The sequence below is a fragment of the Mustelus asterias genome, chromosome 22, assembly GCF_964213995.1.
Source record: "Mustelus asterias chromosome 22, sMusAst1.hap1.1, whole genome shotgun sequence".
NCBI classification, from domain to species: Eukaryota; Metazoa; Chordata; class Chondrichthyes; order Carcharhiniformes; family Triakidae; genus Mustelus; species Mustelus asterias.
In genome coordinates, this window is record NC_135822.1 from 2,803,839 (window position 1) to 2,823,616 (window position 19,778).

A 19,778-nucleotide genomic window follows, 5' to 3' on the forward strand; every position below is an offset into this window, starting at 1 on the left:
CAGCTCCACTGTTAGGACACACCCGGCAGCAACTACTCGTGTGACCAACACTCAGGGTTTTTCTCAGGTAACCTGAACTTGGAACACACAAACGGAAGAATTAGTGGCAGGTGGAGGCCATTTGGCCCCTTGAGTCTGCGCTGCCACTCAATAAGATCATGGCTGCCCTGATTGGGTTCTTAACCCTACTTCCCTCTCCTCCAGAAACTTTGATTCTCTAGTCCATCAGGAATCTGTCCAGCTCAGCTTTGAATTTATTCGATGACCCAGCCAGCCCTGCGGGCTGGGGGGAAGGGAGAGAATTCCACAGACTATCCATTCCCCGACAGAAAATAAATCCTCCTCATCTCTGAGGGGCAATTTAGCACGGCCAGTCAACCTAACCTGCACATCTTTGTGAGTGTGTGAGGAAACCAGAGCACCCATGCCCAATCACATTGCAGGGATGAGGAAGAGAATGCTGTTGAAAAGCAGGAACCATCTGGGGGGTCTGTAACTGCCCCCTCACACACTGCCCCACACACTGCCCCCTCACACTGCCCCCTCACACACTGCCCCCTCACACACTGCCCCCTCACACTGCCCCCTCACAGACTGCCCCCTCACACTGCCCCCTCACACTGCCCCCTCACACACTGCCCCCTCACAGACTGCCCCCTCACACTGCCCCCTCACAGACTGCCCCCTCACACTGCCCCCTCACAGACTGCCCCCTCACAGACTGCCCCCTCACACTGCCCCCTCACAGACTGCCCCCTCACACTGCCACCTCACAGACTGCCCCCTCACAGACTGCCCCCTCACACTGCCCCCTCACAGACTGCCCCCTCACACACTGCCCCCTCACACTGCCCCCTCACAGACTGCCCCCTCACACACTGCCCCCTCACAGACTGCCCCCTCACACTGCCCCACACACTGCCCCCTCACACACTGCCCCCTCACTGACTGCCCCCTCAGACTGCCCCCTCACACACTGCCCCTCACACACTGCCCCCTCACAGACTGCCCCCTCACAGGGATACCACCCTGAGATGACTCATCCTCTCCATTTCCATTCCAACGCTGGTGTTGCATTCTTAAAGCGAGATTGTCCCCTGAATTAATGATGATTCATGGGGCAAAGAGAACCCAGAGCTGAGGAGTTGTGTCCCGTCTCTCACTATAAACTTGTTCTGAGACTTTCATAAGGCCCCCCCTGGGAGTGGGGAAATGGGGCGAGCATACCGATTTCTGCTTTAAAAAATCTTGGAAACCCGCCCCCCCCCCCCCCCACCCATCTTGTGCCCTGGCTTAATCCTGTCATGATGTGGAGATGCCGGCGTTGGACTGGGGTAAACACAGTAAGAAGTCTCACAACACTAGGTTAAAGTCCAACAGGTTTATTTGGTAGCATGAGCTTTCAGAGCGTTGCTCCTTCATCAGGTGAGTGAAGAGTTGTGTTCACAAACAGGGCATATATCGACACAAACTCAATTTACAAGATAATGGTTGGAATGTGAGTCTTAACAGGTAATCAAGTCTTAAAGGTACAGACAATGTGAGTGGAGAGAGCGTTAAGCACAGGTTAAAGAGATGTGTATTGTCTCCAGCCAGGACAGTTAGTGAGATTTTGCAAACCCAGGCAAGTCATGGGGGTTACAGATAATGTGACATGAACCCAAGATCCCGGTTTAGGCCATCCTCATGTGTGCGGAACTTGGCTATCAGTTTCTGCTCAGCGACTCTGCGTTGTCGTGTGTTGTGAAGGCCGCCTTGGAGAACGCTTACTCGAAGATCAGAGGCTGAATGCCCGTGACTGCTGAAGTGTTCCCCAACAGGAAGAGAACATTCCTGCCTGGTGATTGTCGAGCGGTGTTCATTCATCCGTTGTCGTAGCGTCTGCATGATCTCCCCAATGTACCATGCCTCGGGACATCCTTTCCTGCAGCGTATCAGGTAGACAAGGTTGGCCAAGTCGCAAGAGTTAATCCTGTGACCCAGAGAATGGAATGACTGTCGCTGCCTGACATACAGAACCCGCTTCCTGGAGGCTGTTCTGGAGTCTATGTAAAGCTGCATTCACCTTGTTTTGCAGAGTGGATTGCCAGTATTGATGGGTTACACAAACATTGGATTTAAAAGAGCTTTCAATCGCAGGAAACAAGCTGGTCAAGCCTGGCAGCGCTTTCTGTTGGAACATTAATGTAATAGTTTGCTCAAACATACACTTGTTGACAAAGCACTGTGTAAAGTTAACAAACTGGCCATTCCCACCCTTGTACACCCTGTTAGACATTGTGTGACCATCTGAACACGGATACAGAAGGAGGAGAGATGCATTTGTACTCAGGACCCCCAGAAACGATCCCACCAAAGATCCTCTATCGCACAAAACGCTTTTTATTTACTAGTTACTAAGCCTATGTTCCCTGTGTTTTGGGTTGAACTTACTCTCCAGCTGTGATGACCAAGCCTGCAGTATCCAGCAGGTCCATCCATGGTGAGTTCAGACCTTCACATCTCAGCAAGAAGCACAATGAATGGGGGTGTTATCCCTGAAACTGCTTCGCACCAGCCACAATCCCGATTTGTAAAATACACCCGAAATGTTTACCTTTCATTCTCCACTCCACAAACTCAGAACAAAACTCTCTCAATTCCAGATATCTGTGTAATTCTAATCAGTCGCACACTGAATAACACAGAATGTCCCAATGCGTGCAGATTTTTACACAGAAAATAGAGTTGGATAGTGAAACCAAAAGAGAAAACGCTGGAAAATCTCAGCGGGTCTGGCAGCATCTGTAAGGAGAGAAAAGAGCTGACGTTTCGAGTCCAGACGAGCCTTTGATCTTTTATTATAGAGTTGGATAGAATTAAAAGCACAGAAAGAAGCCATTCAACCCGCCTCATCCATATCCACAAGTCTCTATCTGTCTCTCTCCATTTCACCCTATCAGCGTAACCTTTTAGTCCTTTCTCCCTAGAGTTTGTGGGCGTTCTCCCTTAAGTGAATCTCTGTTTTTTATTGTAACCACTCCCTGTGTGAGTGAGTTCCACACTCTCCCCACCCTGGGCTCCCCAGATTGGAGACTGGCTTTTATCTCTCTGCTCTGAATTTGGATCCTGGAATGAGTGGGAATTGTCCAATTTAGAAATTAATCTAAGCATTGCCAGGGACTTGAATTTGGGGAATTGCCCTATCCTTAGCTCGAGGTTCATCCTCTCAGTCACTCACTAACCCCCCGCCCCCGAGTGAATGTTGGGATGACCCCATGTGCTCAGTGGGCTATTGGTTATTCCGCGGGTAATGGATTGGAAACTTTTGCTCCAACGACGCTTAGAGCATTGTGTACTTTCCTAAATCACTCTCTAATGACCACACCGCAGGCTCTGCCAGAAGATACGCGGTAGGGGAGAAGCTTCCAGACGTTGTTGTAGAGCAGCTTTCACAGTGTGGCAGCATCCCTCGCCTCACTCTGCAGGGACATTCTAGCTTTGTTTGTGACGCTATAAAACGGGCACCGAATGGTCGCAGCTTCGGAAATCAACAGTTAATGTTGTGTGTGTGAGAGTGTGTGGGGAGGGAAGGAGGCATTGCTAACAGTCCGGGGAGGGAATGGACCAGTCTAGTCCCCAGTGCTGTGTCCTGTCTCTCAGCCATTACTCACTAACTTCGGCAGCGTTGTAAGATTCTAGTGATGCGAATTAATCCTGATATCCAAGATGTGTCTCTGCCTGAGAATCATCCTCCTGGCATTGCTGATACGAAAGATGAGGAATGTCTCCAACGAAGTGTCTGTGCAAGGTGAGGTGGGGCAGATCACCATTCGGGTGGTGTATTCAACACACTTTGACCTGGTACCCAGCCCTCAGGGAGTGGGTGTACTTCTGATCAGAGCAGTTATCCTGACAGATATTCCTCTATTCCTGGCTGCGGGTTTGGTTCATTTGTGTGTTTTGGGGTGAGGGGGAGGGTGGCGGAGAGTTTGCTCATTTCTGACATGGCTCCAATGCAAGTGGAATTGTATTTATTAGCCACAAGTAGGCTTACATTAACACTGCAGTGAAGTTACTGTGAAAGTGCCCTAGTCGCCACACTCCGATGCCTTGGCGCTCCTCCCACATTCTGAAAGACTTGCTGGTTAGGGTGCATTGACCTGAGCGGATGCTGGAGTGTGGCGACTCGGGGATTTTCACAGTAACTTCATTGCAGTGTTAATGTAAGCCTTACTTGTGTCTAATAAATAAACTTTAACTTTCAATTTCACTTGGTCTCCATGATGGAAAAGACAAAACTGCAATTCCATTAAAGACAAGTTGTTCCAAATCTGTAAAGAGAGGAGTTTCTGACACATTGACACAAATAAACCAGTTAGTTTCTGTAGCAAACTGCTCTGACCTGGGAGACTTTGATGCAAGGAAATTCTTTGAAAGAAAATTGGCTCCAGACTGGAAAAGGAATATATCCTTTTCCAAGCAAAGTTTATTTATTAGTCACAAGTAAGGCTTACATTAACACTGCAATGAAGTTACTGTGAAATTCCCCTCGTCGCCACACTCCGGCACCTGTTCGGGTCAATGCATCCAACCAGCATGCCTTTCAGAATGTGGGAGGAAACCGGAGCACCCGGAGGAAACCCACGCAGACACGGGGAGAATGTGCAAACTCCACACAGACAGTGACCCAAGCCAGGAATCAAACCCAGGTCCCTGGCGCTGTGAGGCAGCAATGCTAACCACTGTGCCACCATGCCACCCATGCAGATGTTAACAAGGATGTTGCCCCCTGATTGGAGAGAGTGTCCCAGTCTCCGGATAAAGAGTTTCAGACTGAGGAGAAAGCTTTTCTCTGGGCTTTGAACCTTTGCAATTCTTCACCCCAGAGTTGTAGATGCTCACTCAGTTAGAGAGAAATCAATCAATTCTTCCATCAGAAGTGAAACAGGGATTATGGGATGAGGTAGGATGGCAGAGTTGAGTTGGCAGATCAATCATGATGTTATTACGGGGTGGCACAGTGGTTTGCAGTGCGAGGGACCCGGGTTCAATTCCCAGCTTGGATCACTGTGTGCATGGAGTTTGCACATCCTCTCTGTGTCTGCGTGGGTTTCCTCCGGACGCTCCGGTTTCCTCCCACAGTCTGAAAGACGTGCTGGTTAGGTGTATTGACATGAACACATACCAGAGTGTGGCAACTAGGGGAATTTCACAGTAACTTCAATGCAGTGTTAATGTAAGCCTTACTTGTGACTAATAAATAAAATTTAACTTTATTAAATGAGGGAGCAGGTTGCAAGGACTGAATGGCCTCCTTCTCCTATTTTTGATCTTCCTGTGCAATATTTACTTTGTTGTCAGGAAAGAGCCCTGGCCGACCAGTCAGATCAGCCATTTCCTGCCCCACTCAATCACGTCCACCCACCCTGACTCTGTTCAATCTCCTCTTGTCCTGTCTCTTCTCACCTTCATTCATGATTCCTCAACACACTATGTTATGTGAACAATGTCCAGTTTCTGACCCTAACCATCTCCTCTTCACTATGGAGGCCCACTCCGTCTACACCTCCATCCCTTGCCAGGAGGGTCTGAGGGTTCCCCACTTCTTCCTTGAACAGAGGCCTAAACAATCCCCATCCACCATCACTCCACCAGCTGGCTGAACTTGCTCTCTCACTAAATAATTTCTGCTTCAATATGTTTCACTTCCTGTGAGTTAAAGGTGTGACTATGGTCATCCTCATGGGCTCCAGTTTTGCCTTTCTTTTTGTGGGGAATGTGGAACATTCTTGTTCCAGTCCTACTCCGGCCCCCTTCCCACAAATCCTTTTGCGTTACACTGATGAATGTGTCAGCACAGGTTTGATGGGCCGAAGGACCAGACCTGTTCCTGTGTTGTACTGTTTTTGGGGTACAGTGCGGGGCGGCACGGTGACACAGTGGTTAGCACCGCTGCCTCACAGCTCTAGAGACCTGGGTTCGATTCCCAGCTTGGGTCACTGTCTGTGTGGAGTTTGCACGTTCTCCCTGTATCTGCATGGGTTTCCTCTCCGTGCTCTGGTTTTCTCCCACAGTCCAAAGATGTGCAGCTTAGGTGCACTGGCCATGCCAAAATTGCCCCTTAGTGTCCTGGGATATGTAGATTAGAGGGATTGGCGGAGTAAATATATAGGGTTATGGGGGTAGGGCCTGGTTAGGATGGGCCAAATGGCCTCCTTCTGTACTGTAGGATTTCTATGATTTCTATGTGAATAGGCCCCATCTCCCAAGCTTTTAATGATATTCACGATTGTGATCTCTGCATTGCACAGAGTGGGGAGATTCGAGTCTGAACTCCCACTGAAAAACAATCGTGAATTACACCAGTTTCCCTGTCAATTCAGCACCTAGAATTTGACTGCTTTGTGGAACACCTCTACTCAGTCTGTAGGCATGACCCAGACTGACCTTCTTGTCGTTTACCATCTCAGCTCACCATCTTGCTCTCACGCTAACACTTCTGTCCTTGACCTTCTGTAATGCTCCAATGAAGCCCAACGCAAACTGAAGGAAGGCCATCTCATCTTTTCACGAGTCTTCTGGACTCAACGTTGAGTTCAACAACTTCAGACCATGGATTCCATCTCCCCTCTAAGGGCTACTTTGTAATTTGTTCTCATGTTCTGCTTTCAGAGAGTGCTGACCCTGCTGTGCTATTCACACGTTCTGTTATCTGACCTTTATGCCTCCATTAACACCTGCCTTGGTTTTTAACACTACAATTAACAGTCCCTTTGTCTGGTGTCCAGGACACCTTTGTTATTCCATCTCTCCTGAACTCCCACCGACCACTGACCTCCAACTGCTGCACTCCCTCTTTTCAACAGCATAAAACACATCACATTTCCCCCTCAGAGCTGAACAATCATCCAGACTCGAAACATTAACTCTCTGCACAGATGCTGTCAGACCTGCTGAGTATTTCCAGCATTTTCTGTTTTTATTATTGCAATACTAGAAAGGAAGTACTCCAGCCTCAGGAACTGACTGCATTCGCTCATTTAGCAACTCGGAGAGAGCTTTGTTTGAATAATAATATTCGACAAAACCATTTTTAGAAATTTTCGATTGTTGCCTGATGTAGTTGGGATAATACAGAAACAAAATGTACAACAGGAATCCGGGGCGGCACGGTGGTTAGCACTGCTGCTTCACAGTTCCAGGTTCCTGGGTTCAATTCCTGGCTTGGGTCACTGTCTGTGTGGATTTGCACGTTCTCCCCATGTCTGCATGGGTTTAATGTGGGTGCTCCGGTTTGCTCCCACAGTACAAAGATGTGTGGGTTAGGTGGATTGGCCATGCTAAATTGCCCCTTAGTGTCCAGGGATGCATAGGGGAGAGGGATTAGTGGGGCAAATATGTGGGTGTATGGGGATAGGGCCTGGGTGGAATTGGTGCAGACCCAATGGGCTGAATGGCCTCCTTCTGCGTTTTAGGGATTCTATGAACATCCTCAGAAAAAGGGAGAGTGGGAAACTCCTGCAAGCCTTAATGCTCTGCTTATTTGCAAACATCAAATCAAATCAAAACTCATTTGTTCTTGCAGATCCATTTCAGAATGAATGCAATTACAGAAAAATCTACTGTCACCAGAAAGCAATCTGCCGGTTGGATTTGGTGACACAGTTATTTTACTGTCAGTGCCTGCCAGGATATACCGGGGATGGAATTAATAACTGCCAAGGTAACATCACACCTCAGTTAACCAGCCAGTGGTAACATTAAAAACTGAGTATTGCCAGTGTAGCTTTTCAGTGGGTGAATTGGTCCGGACAAAAAGAGATGAGCCAATAATTAAACCACAAATCAAGAATGGCTTTTATGTACAAAATGAAGATTGAGAACTGGTGGCAGGTTGGTGGGGGAAAGGACACAGGGACAGTTTATAATTTATCATAAACCGTACCTGCAGCTGAAACAGAGAAACCTGCTTTCTTGACCTTCCCGTGTGGAATTATTTAAATGACCCTGGTTAGGATACCACAACAATCCGGGGGTGAACAGGAAGAATCTTGGTGTTATCTAGCACTGGATCAGGGGAGGCTGGTGTAGGTACAGCCACCGTGCAGTTAGGGAGGGAGTTCCAGGATTTTGACTCAGCGACAGTGAAGGAACGGTGATATATTTCCAAGTCAGGATGGTGAGTGACTTGCAGGGGAACTTCCAGGCAATGCTGCTCCCAGGTATCTGCTGCCCTTGTCCTTCTAGATGGTTGGGAATATGGGTTTAGAAGGTCCTAAGGAGCCTTGGTGAGTTGCTGCAGTGCATCTTGTAGATGGTACACACAGCTGTCTCTGTGTGTCGGTGGAAGGAGTGAATGTTTGTGGATGTGGTGCCAATCAAGCAGGGCTGCTTTGTCCTGAATGGTGTTGAGCTTCTTGAGTGTTGTTGGAGCTGCACCCATCCAGGCAAGTGGGGAGTATTCCATCACACTCCTGACTTGTGCCTTGTAGAGGGGGAACAGGCTTTGGGGAGTCAGGAGGTGAGTTACTTGCCGCAGGATTCCTTTTAGCCACAGTATTTATACGGCTGGGTCCAGTTCAGTTTCTGATCAATGGTAACCTCCAGGATGTTGATTCTGTGGCCTCTCTTCATGGGATTGCAAAATTAGTGTCTGTAAGAGGAGTTTTAGTCTTTCTGCTATAGCCGGAAGCTCAATTAAAACTGTGCAAATGTTTCCCACCTGTGATGTAGGCTGGCTGGTTCCTTTAGTCTAAACTGAGTCAAAACTCAGTATCATTCTTGTTAATCTTAGTGTAAGAAATGTAAATCTCAAGAATGTCGGTGAGTTCACATCTTGCTTTACTCTCTTTCTCCATCCAGAACCTGACGGGATAGTGACAGTTTCTGATCGGGAAATTTGCAATGGAACAGAAGTTCAGACTTGTCTAATAACAAGAACAGTCGGAGGAAATGTTACGTTCAGTGTTTCAGTCTCGGGTTATGATTTTAAACAGATTGCATGGTTTAAATTTTATGCTTCTCAAGGACCAATTTTTCACAGGTATACAGGCTGCGAAGGAGCAGGTGAATAAATCACATTTATATTGAGAGATGAATAATTCGCACTTACCTCCATGTCAGGTATAGTCAGTACATACTGTGTAAGAATGGAATGTGAATACACCATTTGTGTCTGTAACTCACAAACACTCTGTGCGATTTTAACGTACATCGTGACAACTGAAAACTCTAATTCTAAAAATATATCTTAGGGTATTAGTGTGTAATCCATCTATTCACTACTGTTTGTATTTATATGTATTCCTACATTAAATGGTATTTGATTTTGTTTTACATCCCTTCATAAGTCAGATTCATTTTCCAATTCCCATTTCTCTCCCAGTGTGTGGCTCCACATTTTGTCTCCAGCTCTGCCCTGTTCTTGTTTTGTATTTTGTTGTGGAGATGCTGGCGTTGGACTGGGATGGGCACAGTAAGAAGTCTCACAACACCAGCTTAAAGTCCAACAGGTTTATTTGGTATCACAAGCTTTCAGAGTGTCACTCCGAAAGCTCGTGATACCAAATAAACCTGTTGGACTTTAACTTGCTGTTGTGAGACTTCTTACTGTTTTTTATTTTGTCATTCTCCGACCTCAATCTTGACAAAACATCTCCCAGAACACGGTGGCACAGTGGTTAGCACTCCTGCCTCACAGCGCCAGGGACCCGGATTCAATTCTGGCCTCGGGTCACTGTCTGTGTGGAGTTTGCATGTTCTCCCCGTGTCTGCGTGGATTTCCTCCGGGTGCTCCGGTTTCCTCCCACACTCCAAAGATGTGTAGGTTCAATGGATTGGCCATGCTAAATTGCCCCTTAGTGTCCCAAAATGTGTAGGTTAGATAGATTAGCCATGGGAAATGTGTGGGGTTACAGGGATAGAGTAGGGGAGAGAGCCTGGGTAAGATGACGCTGATGTGGAGATGCCGGCATTGGACTGGGGTAAACACAGTAAGAAGTTTAACAACACCAGGTTAAAGTCCAACAGGTTTATTTGGTAGCAAAAGCCACTCAAGCTTTCGGAGCCCCAAGCCCCTTCGTCAGGTGAATGAAGAAGGGGCTTTCATTTCACCTGAAGAAGGGGCTTCCAAATAAACCTGTTGGACTTTAACCTGGTATTGTTAAACTTCTTACTGTGTTTACCCCAGTCCAACGCCGGCATCTCCACATCGTGTTCCTGAGCTTCAGACCAACTGCTGCATGGCCTGACTGCGCCATCATGAGGTGTATAACGGAATCATCTTTCTGGAAGATGTCTGTTAATTTAATTCCTTTAAGAACATTGTGAGCAATTTCTTCCTCACCCTGCATTGATTTGACTCTCCGATCCCAGCTGGTGCTTTTTTCTGAATTGTCTTAAACTGATTTTCGATAACCAACATTTCTCAGCCCCAGGCTCAGTAACGTGTAACTTTTGGTGGCACAGTGGTTAGCACTGTTGCTTCATTAGCACCAGGGATCCCGAGTTCGATTCCTGGCTCGGGTCACTGTCTGTGTGGAGTTTGCACATTCTCCCCGTGTCTGCGTGGGTTTCTTCCGGGTGCTCCGGTTTCCTCCCATAGCCTGAACGACGTGCTGGTTAGGTGCATTGACCTGAACAGGCGCCGGACTGTGGCGACTAGGGGAATTTCACAATAACTTCATTGCAGTGTTAATGTAAGCCTTACTTAGACTGAAAATTGACCTTTTGAATCAAATAAGCTCCTGGACTTTATTCAATTTTCCCCTTTTGTTTAACGTTATTAAATTGGAATCGGATATATATCATTTTGTACAATAAAGTGTTTAACAGGATTACCTGAGCTGAGGGAGCATGGGAATAATGAAGGATTATTCTCTTCAACTGGGATTCCATGTCTTACACCTGCAGTTACACCATCTGTACATTGATGCAGTGGCTTTGCATCCAGATCGATATAGAGGAATGCATGGGGCAGTCGGCAGGACAGTGACTCTGCAGTCCACACATCATACTTTGCCCAACAGAAACAGAGCTCTCTGCTCTTGTTGAGGCCCAACAGGTCACCTCCAGTAATAAAAGCAGAAAGTTCTGGAAAAACGCAGCCGCTTTGGCTGCCTCAGTGGGGAGAGAAACAGAGTTACCGGCTTGTGTCCAATATGACTTCCTTGGAAGAGCTGTCCGTCCTGCTGTGTTTTTCCAGCACTTTCTGTTTTTATTTCATGTCTTCAGTATCTGCAATATTTTGCTTATATTTCATTTTACATTAACTGTGTTCTGGAAAGGCTAACCCATAATCAGCAACGAAAGCACTCAGGAATTGCATTGTGAAATATAGGGTGCGATTATGTCAAAAGGCAGAGAGCAACAAGACTATAGACTCTGCTTAATATAAAGAGCCAATGGCTAATGAAGATTATGGGTGCTTGCAAGGGTCACACAAATCAGAAGTAATGGGGACAATTTACCGAACTTGCTGTGCCTGGCACAGACTGCGCCAATCTCATAGCGTGTGGGCCTAAAAGCGGGTTATGGGCCCATCGCCAGATGGTTTGTGATTGTCCTGGCCCCAATGGATCTGGTGGCCCAAACTGGATCGCTCCCCGAAAGGGTGCGAGGCTGAGTCACATGTTTAAAGCAGCATTTAAATTTGCTTAGCCTGTTCAATGCTGGATTCTCCCAGCTCCCGGGATCTTCCGACCTTCAGGTACGGTGAGGGCCCGGCAAAAATCACTACTGCTCTTCACTGGCGGAGACCAGGTGTGATGGCCACGCCGGAGTAGCGGGGGGGGGGGAGCCATGGAAGCCCCCAGGTGGTCGGGGCAGTGTCCACCTGGCAGTGCCCACACACCCTGGTGGTGCCAGTTGGGCACTGACAGTGTACCAAGGCAGTGCCAAGGGGGTGGGGCCTGAGTGGGGTGGAGGTGGGCCCTGAGCAGGAGATATAATGGGGAGTCTATCAAAGGGGGAGGGGGCATGTCGGGGGTCATGAAGGGGGAACCCATTGAGAGAGCCCCAATGCCCTGATGCCAGCGAGCTGTTTTGGGGAGTAGGTGGGGAAACATGCTGCTGATGAGAGGAGAGGTCCTGATGTCCATGGGGGTGGAGGGGGAGGGTCTCCCAGTGAGATCAGGGCGCCCTTTCAAAACGGCACCCGATCACTTTGCAACCAGGCTCACTGGCGTGGGATGAGGAACAGAGCAAGCTCAGGAAATCAGCACAACTGCTTTTGCTGTGGATAACTAGCAGCAGGTACTGGTTAGCCCAGCAGCCTGTTTACGGTGGATAACTAGCAGCAGGTACTGGTTAGCCCAGCAGCCTGTTAGCTGTGGATAACTAGCAGCATGCACTGGATAGCCCAGCAGCCTATTTACTGTGGATAACTAGCAGCAGGTACTGGTTAGCCCAGCAGCCTGTTAGCTGTGGATAACTAGCAGCAGGTACTGGTTAGCCCAGCAGCCTGTTAGCTGTGGATAACTAGCAGCAGGTACTGGTTAGCCCAGCAGCCTGTTAGCTGTGGATAACTAGCAGCAGGTACTGGTTAGCCCAGCAGCCTGTTAGTTGTGGATAACTAGCAGCAGGTACTGGTTAGCCCAGCAGCCTGTTAGTTGTGGATAACTAGCAGCAGGTACTGGTTAGCCCAGCAGCCTGTTTCTGAGTTGCAATCTCGAGGTTAACAAATGTAATTCATTTTTCCACGCAGCTACAGGAGGAGACTCACCTCTCCCGCAAATTTGCTTCCCAGATTTTCGTTGAAGAACCAGAATCTGGAAATTGAGCTGATTAACATCCGAGAAGATGATTTCTACCCAAACAGGTTCTGGGCTGAGTTGGAAGCGGATTTTATTGAAAGTGTGGATCAGGATATAGAACCATACGACGATGCTCCTTTCGAATTGCTAAATCCCTCACGAATTCGCTATTACTTTGTCCTTGACTCCATTCCTATTGGTAAGAAGAATTCTTTCTGTTTCCACACTTAAGGGTAGGCAGATTTAGAAAATCCAATAGGAATCTTACAAAATATGTTAGTAAACAGAAGGCTCAATGGGAAATCAGGGAATACACATTTCTGACTATGGCATAATAACATGTTTAATCAGCTTCCAGTAAACTTTAAATTTCATTCAAAATGTGACATTTTTAGAACAAATGTAATTAAATATGACAATTTATTTTGGACTATGAAGAATCGTCGGTTGAAACAAAACCCGAATTCATAGTCCAAAGATGTGTAGGTTAGATTTGGGGTGGCACGGTGGCACAGTGGTTAGCACTGCTGCCTCACGGTGCCAGGGATCGAGGTTCAAATCCAGCCTCGGGTCACTGTCTGTGTGGAATTTGCATATTCTCCCCGTGTCTGTGTGGGTTTCCTCTGGGTGCTCCGGTTTCCTCCCACAGTCCAAAGATGTGCGGGTTAGGGGGATTGGCCATGCTAAATTAACCCTAGTGTCAGGGGGACTAGGAGGGTAAATATGAAGGATTACAGGAATAGGGCCTGGGAAGGATTGTGGTCAGTGCAGACGCGTTGGGCCGAATGGCCTCCTTCTTCACTGTAAGGATTCTATTTCTATTCTATGACATAGATTGGCCATTGGTAAATTTGTGGGGTACAAGGAAAGGACAGGGGAGAAGTTCTGGGTAGGACACTCTGTTAGAGAGTCAGTGCAGACTCGATGGGCTGAATGGCCTTCCTCTGCATTGTAGAAATTCTATGATTCTATGAAAACAAAAAAAGCAAGTTCTATTGTCAACTACACCCTGACTTTGTTTCTCCATCCCTCTGAATATAAAGAAACGCACCTAAAAATGAGTTTCCCAGTAAAACATTCTCAGAGAAAGTTACAACTTTCTCTTGCAACTTGTATTGAAATAATTTGGGAAATGAAAACAATCTGAGAATTTACTGCTTGAATCCATTTATTAAAAAATGATAATTCAAAAACATTTTGGATGATTCAATTGTTTCACCTTTTTATTTTTTAAATTAATTTTTTTTGTTTTCTTTGCTGATCAGTTAAGATTGGCCGTTTGTAGTTGTTAGATTTTAATTAGCAGCTCTCCAGCTGTTTTTGATAATTGTGAATATTGAACTTTGATTTCCGGTCGATGTGTCTTGAGCCAATTAACAAGATACAAAATTAAACAATGTCACTTAAGAACATAAGAAATGGGAGCAGGAATAGGCCATCTAGCCCCTTGAGCCTGCCCCGCCATTCAATAAGATCATGGCTGATCTGACAGTGGTTTAGTTCCACTTACCCGCCCACTTCCCATAACCCTAATTCCCTTATTGATCAGAAACATATTTAACGAGGAAGCCTCCACTGCTTCAATGGGCAGAGAATTCCTGAGATTCACTACCCTCTGAGAGAAGAAGTTCCTCCTCAACTCTGTCCTAAACTGACTCTCCCTTATCTTGAGGCTGTGTCCTCTCGTTCTTGTTTCCTTTCTAAGTGGAAAGAATCTCTCTGCCTCTACCCTGTCGAGCCCCTTCATTATCTTATATGTCTCTATAAGATCTCCCCTCAGCCTTCTAAACTCCAACGAGTACAGGCCCAATCTACTCAATCTCTCCTCATAAGCTAACCCCCTCATCACCGATATCAACCTGGTGAACCTTCTCTGTACTCCCTCCAAGGCCAATACATCCTTCCGCAAATAAGAGGACCAAAATTGTACACAGTACTCTAGTTGCGGCCTCACCAGTACCTTGTACAGTTGCAGCAAGACCTCCCTGCTTTTATACTCCATCCCCTTCGTGATAAAGGCCAACATTCCATTTGCCTTCTTGATCACCTGCTGCACCTGCAAACTGAGTTTTTGCGATTCATGCACAAGGACCCCCAGGTCCCTCTGCACAGTAGCATGTTGTAATTTTTCACCATTTAAATAATAGTCCATTTTACTATTATTCCTTCCAGAGTGGATAACCTCACATTTGTCAACAGTACAGCACAGGAAACAGGCCCTTCGGCCCTCCAATGTTATACTCCATCTGCCAGATCCTCGCCACTTCTAAAACTGTGACAATGAAAAATAAATGTAAAAGACAGGAAGCATGTGCTATAGGGGAACCAGTGGTATAGTGGTATTATTACTGGACTAGTAATCATAGAGACCCAGGGTGATGCTCTGGGGACCCGGGTTCGAATCCCACCACGGCAGATGGTGAAATTTGAATTCAATAAAAATCTGGAATTAAAGGTCTAAAGATGGGACTTGATGGTTTGAGTTATAAGGAGAGGCTGGATAGACTGGGACTTTTTTCTCTGGAGCGCAGGAGACTTAGGGGTGACCTTATAGAGGTCTATACAATAACAAAGGACATAGATAAGGTAGATAGGCAACATCTTTTCCTAAAGGTAGGGGAGTCTAAAACTGGAGGGCAAAGGTTTAAGGTGAGAGGGGAGATATACAAAAGGGTCCAGAGGGGCAATTCTTTCACACAGAGGGCGGTGAGTGTCTGGAACGAGCTGCCAGAGGTAGTAGTAGAGGCGGGTACGATTTTGTCTTTTAAAAAGCATTTAGACAGTTACATGGATAAGATGGGTATAGAGGGATATGGGTCAAACGCAGGCAATTAGGACTAGTTTAGTGGTAAAAAACTGGGCGGCATGGACAAGTTGGGCTGAAGGGTCTGTTTCCATGCTGAAACCTCTATGATTTTATGATGACCATAAAACCATTGTTGAAAACAATTGTTAAAAACCCAGCTGGATCACTAATGTCCTTTAGGGAAGGAAATCTGCCTCCCTTACCCAGTCTGGCCTACATGTGACTTCAGAGCCACAGAATGTGGTTGACTCTGAAATGGTTTAATGACAATTAGGGATGGGCAATGAATGCTGGTCCAATCAGTGATGCCCATGATCGAATAAAAAAAACTGCAAGGTTTCTTACACATATTTTTCCTCCCTTTCGCTTATATTAGATATTGCTACTAATTTTGTAATAATTGGAAATAAAATATTATGTGTGACAAACGAAAGTGGCCAAATGACCACAATTGGTTAATACGTTCGATTAAAAACTTCCACTAAAATTTAAGTGGTCACATGATCAGTTGCTGTCTTTAAATCTGAGATAGATACATTATTGTTAAGCATAAATATTAAGGGATGTGGACCATTAGACCACAGATCAGCCATGATCTCATTGAATAGCAGAACAGGCTCGATGGGCTGAATGGCCTCTTCTTGTTGCTATGTTCCTATGATCACAATGAACCACATGAATCTATGGTTATGTTAACACAGAATGAAGCAGATAACTTATGTGGAAATGTTAACTTATGTATTAAAATAGGGGAGTGAGGAGATTAAATTGATTTGAATAGGTTGCAATGTTCTGTTGTCAGTTGGTGAAGAACTTCAGGCTTCTTTGAAGTAGCAACTGTAAAACACAAAGGAAAGGATAGCTGAGAGAGAGTAACTGTGTCGATGTAGCTAACATTTAGGATTATTGGCAAATTCAATAAATTTTACGGTATTATCTTGTTCGTACAAGAAATAAAAGTGCTACTTTACATATTGCGGCTAAAATGTTGATAAAGTGATGCTGAGATTAAATATAAAGGCGTTGTAGCATCACCAGACTGGTCAGAGAATGTTTGGAACAGGAGAATGCAAATTGCTGGAGGATACTGTTCATGGCACGGTGGCACAGTGGTTAGCACTGCTGCCTCAAAGCACGAGGGACCCGGGTTCAATTCTCACCTTGGGTGACTGTCTGTATGGAGTTTGTACATTCTCCCCGTGTCTGCGTGGGTTTCCTCTGGGTGCTCCAGTTTTCTCCCACAGTCCAAAGATGTGCAGGTTAGGTGGATTGTCCATGCTAAATTTCCCCTTAACGTCCCAAGATGTGTAGGTTAGATGGATTAGCTTTGGTAAATAGAGTCATAGAAGTTTACAGCATGGAAACAGGCCCTTCGGCCCAACTTGTCCATGCCGCCTTTTTTTTTAAACCCCTAAGCTAGTCCCAATTGCCCGCATTTGGCCCATATCCCTCGACACCCATCTTACCCATCTAACTGTCTAAATGCTTTTTAAAAGACAAAATTGTATCCACCTCTACTACTACCTCTGGCAGCTCGTCCCAGACACTCACCACCGTCTGTGTGAAAAAACTGCCCCTCTGAAACGTGTGAGGTTACGCGGATAGGGCCAGGGAGTGGACCTGGGTAAGATACTCTGTCAGAGGGTTTTGATGGGCTGAATGGCCTCCTTCTGCACTGTAGGGATTCTATGATATATCAATGTGTCTAATAAGACAAATGGATAACTTAATAATGTGGCAGCCTACATGTATTGTTTGGCATTAATGAGGTCTTGCTTTTTATCCTTTATAGATATTGGACAATATTTAATCGGAGATATTATTCAAATCCACATAAAGCCCTATTTTGCTATTTCAAAGACGGCATTTGTTAGTTGGTTCAAAGAGCCTTTGCAACTGTCACAGTTTGGGGAAAATATAACTCTTTTAAGTGAAGGAACCGAGGGCATCTTAATCAATGGAGTAAGGTAACACTGAGTAGACGATCTTAAAATGTTTGTGAGTGCGTGTGAATTTTGCATTTGATTTCATTTGAGTTTGCTTTGATTTGATTTATTATTGTCACGTGTATTAGTACACAGTGAAAAGTATTGTTTCTTGCGTGCTATACAGACAAAGCATACCGTACATAGAGAAGGAAACGAGAGAGTGCAGAATGTAGTGTTACAATCATAGCTAGGGTGCAGAGAAAGATCAACTTAATGCAAGGTAGGTCCATTCAAAAGTCTGACAACAGCAGGGAAGAAGCTGTCCTTGAATCGGTTGGTACGTGACCTCAGACTTTTATGTCATTTTCCCGACGGAAGAAGGTGGAAGAGAGAATGTCCGGGGTGCGTGGGGTCCTTAATTATGCTGGCTGCTTTGCCGAGGCAGGGGGAAGTGTAGACAGAGTCAATTCTTCAGTGTACAATTCAACATGAACTTCCACTCTTTCCCTGTTTAACAGTCAGGAATTACAGGGCACTGTGTGTCTTCTTGTATCTTAGATTTTTAGGCAATTTGAAAAAGATGTCATTGTGTCCACAATCTATATTGAGAACAGTTTCCACTCACAGTACGTGCAGTGACCAACAGATATTATAGGATTAAGATGTGTACACCTTTCACTGTACATTTATCAGGCTTTTAGTCTATCAAAATGCAGTTTGTTACAAAGAAGGTAAAGAAAGCAAGGCTTGAATTCTTACAGCACCGGATGTTTCAAAGCACTTTGCAGCCAATTACATATTTTTCAAGTGTAGTCACTGTTATAATTGGCAGTCAGTTTTACACAGCAAGCCCTCATTAAACAGCAATGTGGTATTAATCAGATAATCAGGTTTTATCAGATTAATTGTAGGAATTACGGTGGCCTGGACATCAGAGATAGCTTCCCCGCTCTTCAAAATAGCATCTTGGAATCTTTTACATCTACCTGTGAATGCAGGCAGGGTCTTTGTTTAATGTTTCACCCGAAAGACAGCACCACTGACAGTGCAGCACTCCCTAATTACTGCACTGGAGTATCAACCGGATTTTTGTGATCAAACTCTGCACTTGAAGCGAGAGCCTTTTGACTCAAAGGCAAGAAAGAGGTCAGATCTCTGTGTCTGCACCTCTCAACATGATAGATACCCATAAAAGCATAAGAAATGGGAGCGGGAGTAGACCATAAGGCCCCTCGAGACTGTGCGGCCATTTAATATGATCAGGGTTAATCTTCTGCCTTTAACTTCACTTTCCTACCCTCTACCATATCCATTGATTCCCTGAGAGACCAACATGTCTGTCCAGCCCAGCCTCAAATATATTCAATAATGGAGCATCCACAACTCCCCGGGGGTAGAGAATTCCAAAGGCTCACACCCTTTCCTCCTCACCTCAGTCCTAAATGGTCAACTCTTTATCCAGAGACTGTGCCCCCATGTTATAGATTCCCCAATCAATGGAGATAACACATGATTGTTTAATCTGAACTGGCACCTGCAGTTCCAAAGGAGAGTCATTCAGACTCGAAACATTAACTCTGTTTCCCTCTCTCCACAGCCAGTGCCAGACCCGCTGCGTTTATCCAGCATTTTCTGCTTTGATTGCAAATCTCCAGAATCTGCAGCATTTTGCTTCAATCTGATTTCTGGATTTAACAGTGTTTATTATTAATGGTCTGAAATAATTTCATTGGCTTCCTGGTGATATTAGAGTAAATAGTGGCCTGGACACAGGAGATCGATTGAGAGAGATTACATTGCAGAGGCCAGAAATGATTCATGGAATTCAATGTGGAATAATGCACTCCAGCATAGGAAAAATTAATAGAATCGTAGAATCCTACAGTGTAGAAAGAGGCCATTCAGCCCATCGAGTCTGCACCGACCACCATCCTACTCAGGCCTTATCCCCATAATCTCATGCATTTACCCTGGCTAATCCCCCTGACACTAAGGGGCAGTTTAGCATGGCCAACCCACCTAACCCGCACATCTTTGGAGTGTGGGGGGAAACCGGAGCACCCAGAGGAAACCCACGCAGACACGGGGAGAATGTGCAAACTCCACACAGACGGTGACCCAGGCCGGGAATCGAACGTGGGTCCCTGGCGCAGTGAGGCAGCAGTGCCAATCACTGTGCCACCGTGCTGCCAGTGGTTAAGGCTGGAATTTTCTGGCTATTCATGTCGGCGGGATTCTCTCATCCTGCTACAGTGATCAGAGAGTTGGCTGAGTGCCAAATCCTCCAGCCTCTCTTGCAGTGATGGTGGG